Here is a 10,027-nt window from a genome sequence, read left to right on the forward strand (position 1 = left end):
GTATTTCTCATTCTTTTTCAAATCGGCCCTTTGTAGCGCCACCAGGATTTTTCTAAACTTTTTGGGGCGGTGTGGGGTTGGGACACCTCATTAGCATTAGTTTCCTGCACTGTGATTGGCCCACTTGGCCCACTTTCCTGTATTGTGATTGGCTCCCTGCTGAAAAAAACAGCTTAGACCAGCCTAAGCTGGACCAGCTGGTTTTAGCTGGTCTTGGTGGTTGACCACCTTAAGGTGTGTTTTGGACTGTCCAAAACACACCTTAAAGGGATACTTCACTCTCGGGCCGGGGACACATTTAAAAAAAATATTAAAAATAAATGAAAAAAGTTATGGAAAATTCATGGCCCCCTCACGACACGCAGTGTCCTACTAATGTGTGAGGGGGCCATGAATTTTCCATAACTTTTTTCATTTATTTTTAATATTTTTTTTAAATGTGTCCCCGGCCCGAGAGTGAAGTATCCCTTTAAGGTGGTCAACCACCAAGACCAGCTAAAAAGTCACTTTTTAGCTGGTCTTGGTGGTTGACCAGCTTAAGCTGGTAGGTTTTGCTGGTTTAAGCTGGTAGCTGGTTTAAGCTGGTAGCTGGTATTTATGATGATTTTGCTGGTCAAGGCTGGTTTAAGCTGGTAGCTGGTTTAAGCTGGTAGCTGGTTTTCATGATGGTTTAGCTGGTTTAAGCTGGCAGCTGGTTTAAGATGGTTTAAGCTGCTATCTGGTATTTATGTGTATTCAGGTGTATTCTGATATGCAGTGAACAGCTTTGCTGGAGAGGATGCATGATCATGGTGAATTTCAGCCAGGTGCCCACAGCACATGGTATATTTAAAGAAAACAGTAGCCTACAGTAGCCTATATAAAAGTGAGAAAAAAATCACAAAGGAATAAATAATCATGTAGCAATTTCATACATAACAATAATTTATTTAAAGAAAACTTATAAAAACATTCAAATAACAAATATGTAAATAAACAAATACATTCATAAACTTCAACCTGAGGAACACACACACAGTGTTCAAATGACTGGAAAAGAGTGAGAGAATATGAAAAATCTGACAGATCCGTCTTGATCACATGACTATGGAGATACTGTATACCGATTTGTGTGATGTTTGGAAAAGATCTGCAAGAGTTGTAGCCAAAAAAATCGGCCTGCTGGTGGCGCTATAACGCATTACCCCCATATCACCCCCCCATACACAGACACACAATTTCTTGTCCTTTCTATTGATGTCCTGGATTTTTTTCTGAAATGTATCTCCCCATGGCCTTCTTCCTCTTTGTGAGATCTTCCCCATTAATGTTCTGCCCCTCCAGCCACCAATGGAAACAGTCTGAAAGAAAACAAGAACCCCCACCAATAAAACAAATATAATTAGCTTAGACATGTGTAACAGAGTGTCAAGCAAGGAATTTAGTATAATTGTGTATGACTACGCCACCCTGGTGATGGTTAACCAGGGAAAATGAAATAAGACCTTTAAATTGGGTTCCCCGAAAACAGTTTCGAACAATGAGACTGAGACGTGAGTTTGCCACAAACATGACATTTATTTACTAAAATCACAGAAAGGTAAATCACATGTATTGCAGAAAGGGAGACAGTATTTATTCAGTTCCTAATACATTTCAGCACAATATAACTTAAACACAAACTACAGCCGAATAGAGCTTGTAGGAGTCAAAGACCACAGTAATAAAGAGCCAGTGGGCAACAACCTTGTAACAAGGGGGACTAAGCTAGATAGCTAAATAGGCTACTCACTCCACCTAAAGCACACAGCACACACACACACAGCATGCAGAAATATAAAAGAATGACACCGTGAAAAGAGGTGCACTCAATCACAACAATAAAACAAACCTGACTGTGGACTACTAGTGAGACCTATTGTGAAACCCCCTTGTAGGTCGGCTGCACCACTTGGCTCCCCTGGACTCTGGATACACAGAACTCGTTATAGAAGGGGAAATGAACAAAAGACAAAACATTAATAATCACAATATGAAATAGCTCAACTATGAACAAATAATAAAATCAATGCATGAACTCAAGCTAAACAAAGCAGCAGTGGCGATCTAAAGGAGGGGATATAAAATAAACATTTAGCACACCAAACAAACACAAAGTAGGCCTATACAACAAGTTGTTTGTTTGCGTACCTTCAGTTGTCTGTATTTTCACAACACTCCCTCTCGCCACAGCAATCAGTTGGGCCCATGATCAACCTGAATGATCACAGCAGTGTTAGTTACAATCTCAACATATAAACATGATTAAAACAATAGGCATGAAACACATTACTCACCCTGGCACCAGCATTAAACAAGCTTAAGTGCAAGACCCAGGTCTCAAGACCCACAGCCTGTTCTAGTGCATTCTAGTGTTTGGTAGACTTGCAGGGCATTTAAATAAGAACACTGATTGAAAACCAGGAAGTGGACAGCGCAGCCTACGGTGGCCCCTGAGGCTCAGCTCTGACTGGCTACATCTACCCCCATTTTTTTTATATTGGCGTCCCGACAATAAACTAGCCTAACACCAAGGCCTAAACCTTCCTGATGTGGAGCTGCTTACACCAGGCACCCTTCCCCCTATCTCCACTGGTAGATGATGGGGATTTGAATGTCTGCCAGCTGTCTCACGGGTAGACCTTCGTACCACTTCACAGGGAGGGGCTGGTGCATGTCCCGGGACAGGAGGAGGGCTCATCGTCACCGACGGGCCAGGGGAGGGGGTGTCAGCGACTGAGACTGCTACCAGGTCATCTGGATGTGACCCTGTGGAGTCAGCAGGGCCCACAAGGATGTAGTGCCCACAGTTCTCTTCCTCCTCATCTGCATCCCCCGGGCTGTTAGACACCTCTTGTGGAGAAACTGCATTGTCACATGGTACTGGCTTCAGCATGGGGCGTTGTACATGGCGTCCCCGATACGAGTCCTCTTGTGGCGCACCCGTGTAGATACAGCCTCCGGACTTAGGGGGCCTGATGACCCGATGGAGAGTAGGGGCCCTTTCCAGAGGCCGAGTGTCTTTCAAGAAGTTACATCGTTGGCACAGCTGGCACCAGCGTTGGATCGTCTGCCCCATACCTGGCCAGTAACACCTCTGCCGTATCAGCTCAGTGGTTCGCTCGGTACCCTTGCGTCCATGGTTGTGGTGTAGCTGGTGGAAAACCTTCTTCCTCAGACACTCTGGCAGTAGCAGTTGATAGACTTTACGCCCTCCGTCTGGCCTTCTATACACCCTGTGCAGCAGCCCGTCCTCCAGGGTAAGACGATTCCATTGTTTCAATAGACCCAGGGTTTCGGAAGGGAGGCCTTGCTTCTCCATGCGCCCCGGCATCCGTCGTTCCTGCCAGAATGGAAGTAAAGCACCTATAGAGAGATCAGCAGCTTGTAGGGCAGCCAGTTCAGCATTTGACCGTTCTGGAAGGGCAGAATTGGCTGCCTGGGAGGCTGTTAGCCGTGTGACACGTGCAGCTTGCTGGACAGCCACAGGAAGCAGGGTTTCGGAACACGCCTGCGCAAGTTTGTTAAGCTGCTCTTGCTGCTGCTGCAACAGTCTTTTTAGCTCCACCATCTCTGCCATAGCTGGGCTACTAGGTGGCACATTACCCACACACTGGGTGGCACAAAAAGCAGGGAGAGGATAACTTCTACCACTATGTTCATCTGTCCACCCCTCCCGCTCCCAACGGATAGCCTCAGCCCTGACCTGTAGGAGGGAAAAGTCAGGATGTTCACGTACCACTCGCTTCAATTCCCTGCGTAGGTCAGAGTCACAGACTCTCTCCACAAACTGGTCACGCAGCAGTGTGGCATAAGTAGGCATCCCATCTGGGGCAGAACGTTCAACCATTTCCATTAATGAACACAAGACATGGGAAAACTCATGCAATGACTCCCCCTCCAGCTGCCTCCTGGAAAGGAAGCTATGTTGAAGAGAGACATATGATTTAGCACAGCCATACAACTCCTGGAGAATTGCAATCATGCGTTCTGGGTCTTCTCTGTCTGCCCTGGGCCTAAATCTGATCTCATCTTTTGCCTGCCCATCCAAATGTTCATAAATAACATATGCCTGATCAATGGGCCTAAGGTGTCTAGCCCTCATCATAGCCCTTACATCCTCCACCCAATCCTCTACTGGGATCCCAGAGGTCCCCCTGAATAAAGGACATTTGCCCTCTCTAGGTACATAGACGTGATATTCAGTAGGTAAAGAGTCCATATTGTTAACGTTACATGTTGGACAAGATGCTGACTGGAAAGGGCGAGCCTCTGCCTGGTCGCTCCGTAGTTGCTCCTCTTCAACCTGTAGCTGCTGCACCAAGTCCTGGAGCTCACCAGCCATTGCAGAAGGAACAGTCAATACAGACAGGTTATTCGTAAGACACTTCTGTTGTAGCACTGGAGAGGATGGGAGTGGTCAACCGGTCCCACGGAGCACCAACTGCTGCCTTGTTAATGTACACAAATTCTTTTCTTTGAGCTATTTCAACATAAAAAAATATAACCTCACGTCTTTAATCTCATTGAAACCCTGCCGACTACGCCAGAATGTAACAGAGTGTCAAGCAAGGAATTTAGTATAATTGTGTATGACTACGCCACCCTGGTGATGGTTAACCAGGGAAAATGAAATAAGACCTTTAAATTGGGTTCCCCGAAAACAGTTTCGAACAATGAGACTGAGACGTGAGTTTGCCACAAACATGACATTTATTTACTAAAATCACAGAAAGGTAAATCACATGTATTGCAGAAAGGGAGACAGTATTTATTCAGTTCCTAATACATTTCAGCACAATATAACTTAAACACAAACTACAGCCGAATAGAGCTTGTAGGAGTCAAAGACCACAGTAATAAAGAGCCAGTGGGCAACAACCTTGTAACAAGGGGGACTAAGCTAGATAGCTAAATAGGCTACTCACTCCACCTAAAGCACACAGCACACACACACACAGCATGCAGAAATATAAAAGAATGACACCGTGAAAAGAGGTGCACTCAATCACAACAATAAAACAAACCTGACTGTGGACTACTAGTGAGACCTATTGTGAAACCCCCTTGTAGGTCGGCTGCACCACTTGGCTCCCCTGGACTCTGGATACACAGAACTCGTTATAGAAGGGGAAATGAACAAAAGACAAAACATTAATAATCACAATATGAAATAGCTCAACTATGAACAAATAATAAAATCAATGCATGAACTCAAGCTAAACAAAGCAGCAGTGGCGATCTAAAGGAGGGGATATAAAATAAACATTTAGCACACCAAACAAACACAAAGTAGGCCTATACAACAAGTTGTTTGTTTGCGTACCTTCAGTTGTCTGTATTTTCACAACACTCCCTCTCGCCACAGCAATCAGTTGGGCCCATGATCAACCTGAATGATCACAGCAGTGTTAGTTACAATCTCAACATATAAACATGATTAAAACAATAGGCATGAAACACATTACTCACCCTGGCACCAGCATTAAACAAGCTTAAGTGCAAGACCCAGGTCTCAAGACCCACAGCCTGTTCTAGTGCATTCTAGTGTTTGGTAGACTTGCAGGGCATTTAAATAAGAACACTGATTGAAAACCAGGAAGTGGACAGCGCAGCCTACGGTGGCCCCTGAGGCTCAGCTCTGACTGGCTACACATGCATGAGGTGAGTTGTATGAATTGTGATGTTCTGAGAATAACTTAAAGTAACTTAAACTTCACCCATTTTCAACCTTGTCTTCATATAACTGGTCCTCGCTAATGTTCATTATACAATGGCGCCATTTCTGTCTAGTCGTTCTGCCACTCATTAGTGGAATGTGGACAGTTCAGAAACCTGCCTACAAGTGACATCACCAATGGAAATTCCAAGCTAATAGAAACTACAGTCTGTCTCTGCCTGGAAAGTTTGCATGCAGAAGTAGAAGCCATTGTTCTTGCATTAATAATTAACAAATAAAAAAGTTAAAAATGTTGTTCAAAATGACCAAACCTGCCTACCGATGATGTCAAAGGTAGGCAGGTTTCTAAACTGTCCACGACCCATCAATGAAACACAGAGTGAGTAGACATAAATGGTGCCATCTTAAAATGTGTATTAGTGAGGACCAATTATATGAAGATAAGTTGAAAATGGGGTGAAGTGGTTTTTTAACCCCCTGTTTCAGTTATGTAAAAATGCATTTGAATGGAAAAGGTGGGTGGGCAGTGGGCAGGCAATAAGCCAGATGGCTACAATGGACAACAACAATTGGGGAAAAAAAGCTACCCCTGCCACACATGCATGTAGGGCTGTCACTACCAATTATTCTACACGATTATTCTATTGATTACTTTTTTGATCTACAAGCTCACAACGCGTCCAACGAGTTGCAAGCTTGTATTTTCTTTTATGATTGATTAATACGCTTAATAAGGCTTGCATAATAATCTAATAAGACTTGCATAATAAACTAATAATAGGCTTCTGTGCATGACTGTAGTCCTCTTTTCCAGAAGGTGACATTCCCATTTCCCGTTCAGTTTTTCATAGCTTCAGTTGATTGGCTCGGCAGCATATATAAATTGTAAACACCCAACATCTCCATATGTGTTTCTGGTTGAAATTGATGCCACTGAGACAACCAAATGAAGGTATGAACAGTAACGCTAACAGGAATTCCATCTTCTGGAAAAGAGAACTACAGTCATGCACAGAGCCAAAACAGATTGAATTATGAGATCTAGTTATAATGAACCCCCCCCCTCCCCCCACCCGACCCCACCCCCACCCCTCAGTAAACATACCTCTGGGTCCTGGGGTCAGGGGGGTTTGGCCTCGCCCTTGCTAGTGGGGCATTCTTTGTCTGTAAGGCTCATGGTCTTCAGGGTTCTTGTCCACCAAATGGCAACAGCAAGCTCCTTCATGAACAGGGAGTCCTTGGTGTTTGCTGCCACCATCTTCCAGATCTCCTTTTGGAGCCACACAGCAGAGCCAATGTGGACCTGAAACAGAAGAAAACAAGACTTGTTTTAGAAATTAAAACGCATTTTACCATGACATTTCCAAGACTTTCATTTTGGACAAAAGCAGGCACACTTCAAACAGAGTTTACTGTAAATAAATGACATTTTCATGTTTAGGACCCCCAAATGTGGACCCCATTTGGAAAAGAGTTGGTGCCATGGACCTCCAATAGAGAAGATGTTAATTGTTGGATTAAATTTAGTACAGAATTCTATAACTGTCTATACTGTAGGTGGGGAGAGTTAAAGTAATTATTATACAGTACATTGTCATTGGATTACATTCTAGCTGGTAAAACAGTAGTGAAATAATCCTTTGCGCCTGCCATCCCTATTTTGTGCATGCCATAGGCAAAACTGTTCAAAAATAGTTCAGAAATAGCAAAACATATCTGATCTACAAGCTCACGATGCATCATGACACGTTGCCTATTTTTGAAATAGTGCTTTTGTGCTTAACTGTTTCTTATTTAGCTGGGGACACTGTGGAACCCCCTGGGGACCCCACTTTTAAGAACCACTGTCCTACAGAGTATGTTTCTTCAATACCTTGTCACAGTTGGTGTCAAACATCCCAGGTGTCGATGCCAAATCGTCTGACTCAGGGGAAGAGGAAACGGAGGAAGTTGCAACTGAAAATGTAGAGAATCACATTTAAGCTCCTTTTGGCAGTATCACAGTACTTATATTGTACACATTGTCACCATTTTCCGTAGAACTTAAAAATTAAAAAATAATTGGCTTCCAAAGTTAGTGGGAGGGGCCCGTTTTACCAAAAATGACAAAAATCACGAACGAAGCACGTCCGGTCAATCACAAATTTGAATCACATGTCAAGGGTGGTTTACTCAACAAATCTCCAAAAGCATTTCCACTTAGATCCATAGGGGGCACCACAAATGCTCAAAATGTAACCGTTTGATGCAAAAACCTTATTTTGGGGGGATCACTCCTCTCAAAATGAAACGCAAGTGATCTCAGGAGTGACGTGACAATGTAATTGGCGCAGCCTCCGAGGGTATTCCTCCCGCCGTATTACTCGAGTCCCGGCGGCGGCGACCCGCGACCGGCGTCGGCGCAACCACACTCTGCAATTGCCCTGAATTGCGACACGTCTAGTTATTATTGTTAGACAATTTGGCCAATGTTTGACATTTTTTTATAGTATAGTTTGTTGATTACTTTTGATGCAGTAATGGTGGGTTTTTTTAGGTACTAAAAAGGTCTTAAACCTAAAGGTCCTTAAATTATCACTTCACTGTCATCTGGGGGCCACCCCCAAATCACGTGGGGACCCCCCTGGGAGTCCCGATCCACATGTTGAGAACCACTGATCTAACCAAACTTGACCAGCTGCTAAGCTGGTCTTTGCTGGTCTGTCCAGTGTCCAGCCATCTGACCAGCTAAGTCTAGCTGGTAAGCTGGTCTTTGCTGGGCAGTCCACCCATTTCACCAGCAAAGACCAGCTACCAGCTTGGCTTTGCTGGTCAGTCCAGCCAGCCAGCTGGCTGACCAGCAAAGACCAGCAGAATCCAGCTTAGTGACCAGCTAACCAACTACACTGGCAAACCAGCCTGACCAGCCTGACCAGCTTGTCCAGCCTGGTATGCCATCTAAACCAGCTTAAGACCAGCTAAGACCAGCTAAAACCAGCTAAAACCAGCAACCACCATAAGCTGGTTTGTGCTGTTTTTTTCAGCTGACTCTATTGGCTGACTCTATTCAGCACTGTGATTGGCTAGTGAGACACATGATGACATTAATAACCTATAAATAGGATTATGCACTTCCAAAAATATATATTTTGTGAGCTTCCATCACTATGATGACCACTGTGATGACCACACCGCCCACTTCACACTGGGTGTGATTTTTTTTGTTACTCCTACAGTATTTTGTTCAAACCTCACACAAATCGGTGCACAGCAGTAGCCTACTGAAATCCAGTAATCCAGGCTCTTTTTGACCACGCAAGATAGTCTAGGACCTGGCTAAGATATGTATGCACTTAAAGGAGAGAATATCTCAACTGTTCTTGGCTAATATGACCCCAGGGAACAACTTAGGAACTTTGACTAATTCTCTATCCTGGACGAAATACCCGAAAATGACCACGCCTTTTTTTAAATGACCATAACCAGTGCACTACTTCCAACATGGCTCTATCTGCTAAACTGTTGGAGCTACAGATGTTCTGAGGTGCTCAAAATGTTCAGAATATTATGGTTAGGGAAAAATAGAAAAGTGTAAAAATAAATATTTTATATTTTATGACAAGAACAGCTAAAAGAAACCGCTAAAACCTTTGTGTGCGTATCAATCTAAAAGCACCAAATTTGTCCCAGATGTAACCCAGGGCTAATCATTAGAGCATGCCCTGGGTCATCAATCATTAGAGTCTAATGATTTAGCAAGGGTGCCCGAGCTGGCACCCTTGGCCCGACCTTCGGGGTCAACATAGTGGCCAAATCCAATATGGCCGCCACCTAAAAAGGTTTTTGGCTCTAACGTTTGAGCCACAATGAGCTACGAATGCAAACTTGGTGTCTAAATAAAGTTCTTTGACAATTAGAAACATTTGAATGCTTATCTTCATGAATTGATCTAGAGTACTCTAATTTGCTTATCACAAATATGGCCACTATGTCATGAAACAACCATTGTATCTTACCGATGTCATTTTATTGAAACAATAGAATGATTTAGACCTCATTCCTAGTCTAGTATAGAATGTGCAACAATGCTCAGCATAAAATATAATATTATATAGTATTACTATTCTATACACCTTTGACTAGATATCATACTAGACTAGTCAAAGGTGTATAGGATTGTTTACAATATGTTTATGGTGGTGTTACAACAGCAACAGCTTTACTGGCATCTGCAAGATAGGTCCAGTAAAGTTCACAGGTCTTAGTCATAGAGTCCCAGCACCAGCCCAACCTATTGAAATATGGGATATTTTGTTGGATGGAGGTTGTCTGATTCCAGTAGAAGCTGGT

General features: G+C 43.6%; 1 long non-coding RNA gene across 1 annotated transcript; it reads right to left on the reverse strand.

Moving 5' to 3' along the window:
• Nucleotides 1-1,035: 1,035 nt before the first annotated feature.
• LOC308079483 lies at nucleotides 1,036-7,657 on the reverse strand. The gene is made up of 3 exons (XR_013932612.1): nucleotides 7,572-7,657; nucleotides 6,804-7,001; nucleotides 1,036-1,340 (listed from the first exon to the last, which is right to left on the reverse strand). It is a non-coding gene; the product is annotated as an uncharacterized lncRNA (long non-coding RNA).
• Between the last annotated feature and the right edge of the window lie 2,370 nt (nucleotides 7,658-10,027).

The sequence above is a fragment of the Gymnoscopelus braueri genome (genome assembly GCF_963280865.1).
Source record: "Gymnoscopelus braueri genome assembly, chromosome: 23".
NCBI lineage: Eukaryota > Metazoa > Chordata > Actinopteri > Myctophiformes > Myctophidae > Gymnoscopelus > Gymnoscopelus braueri.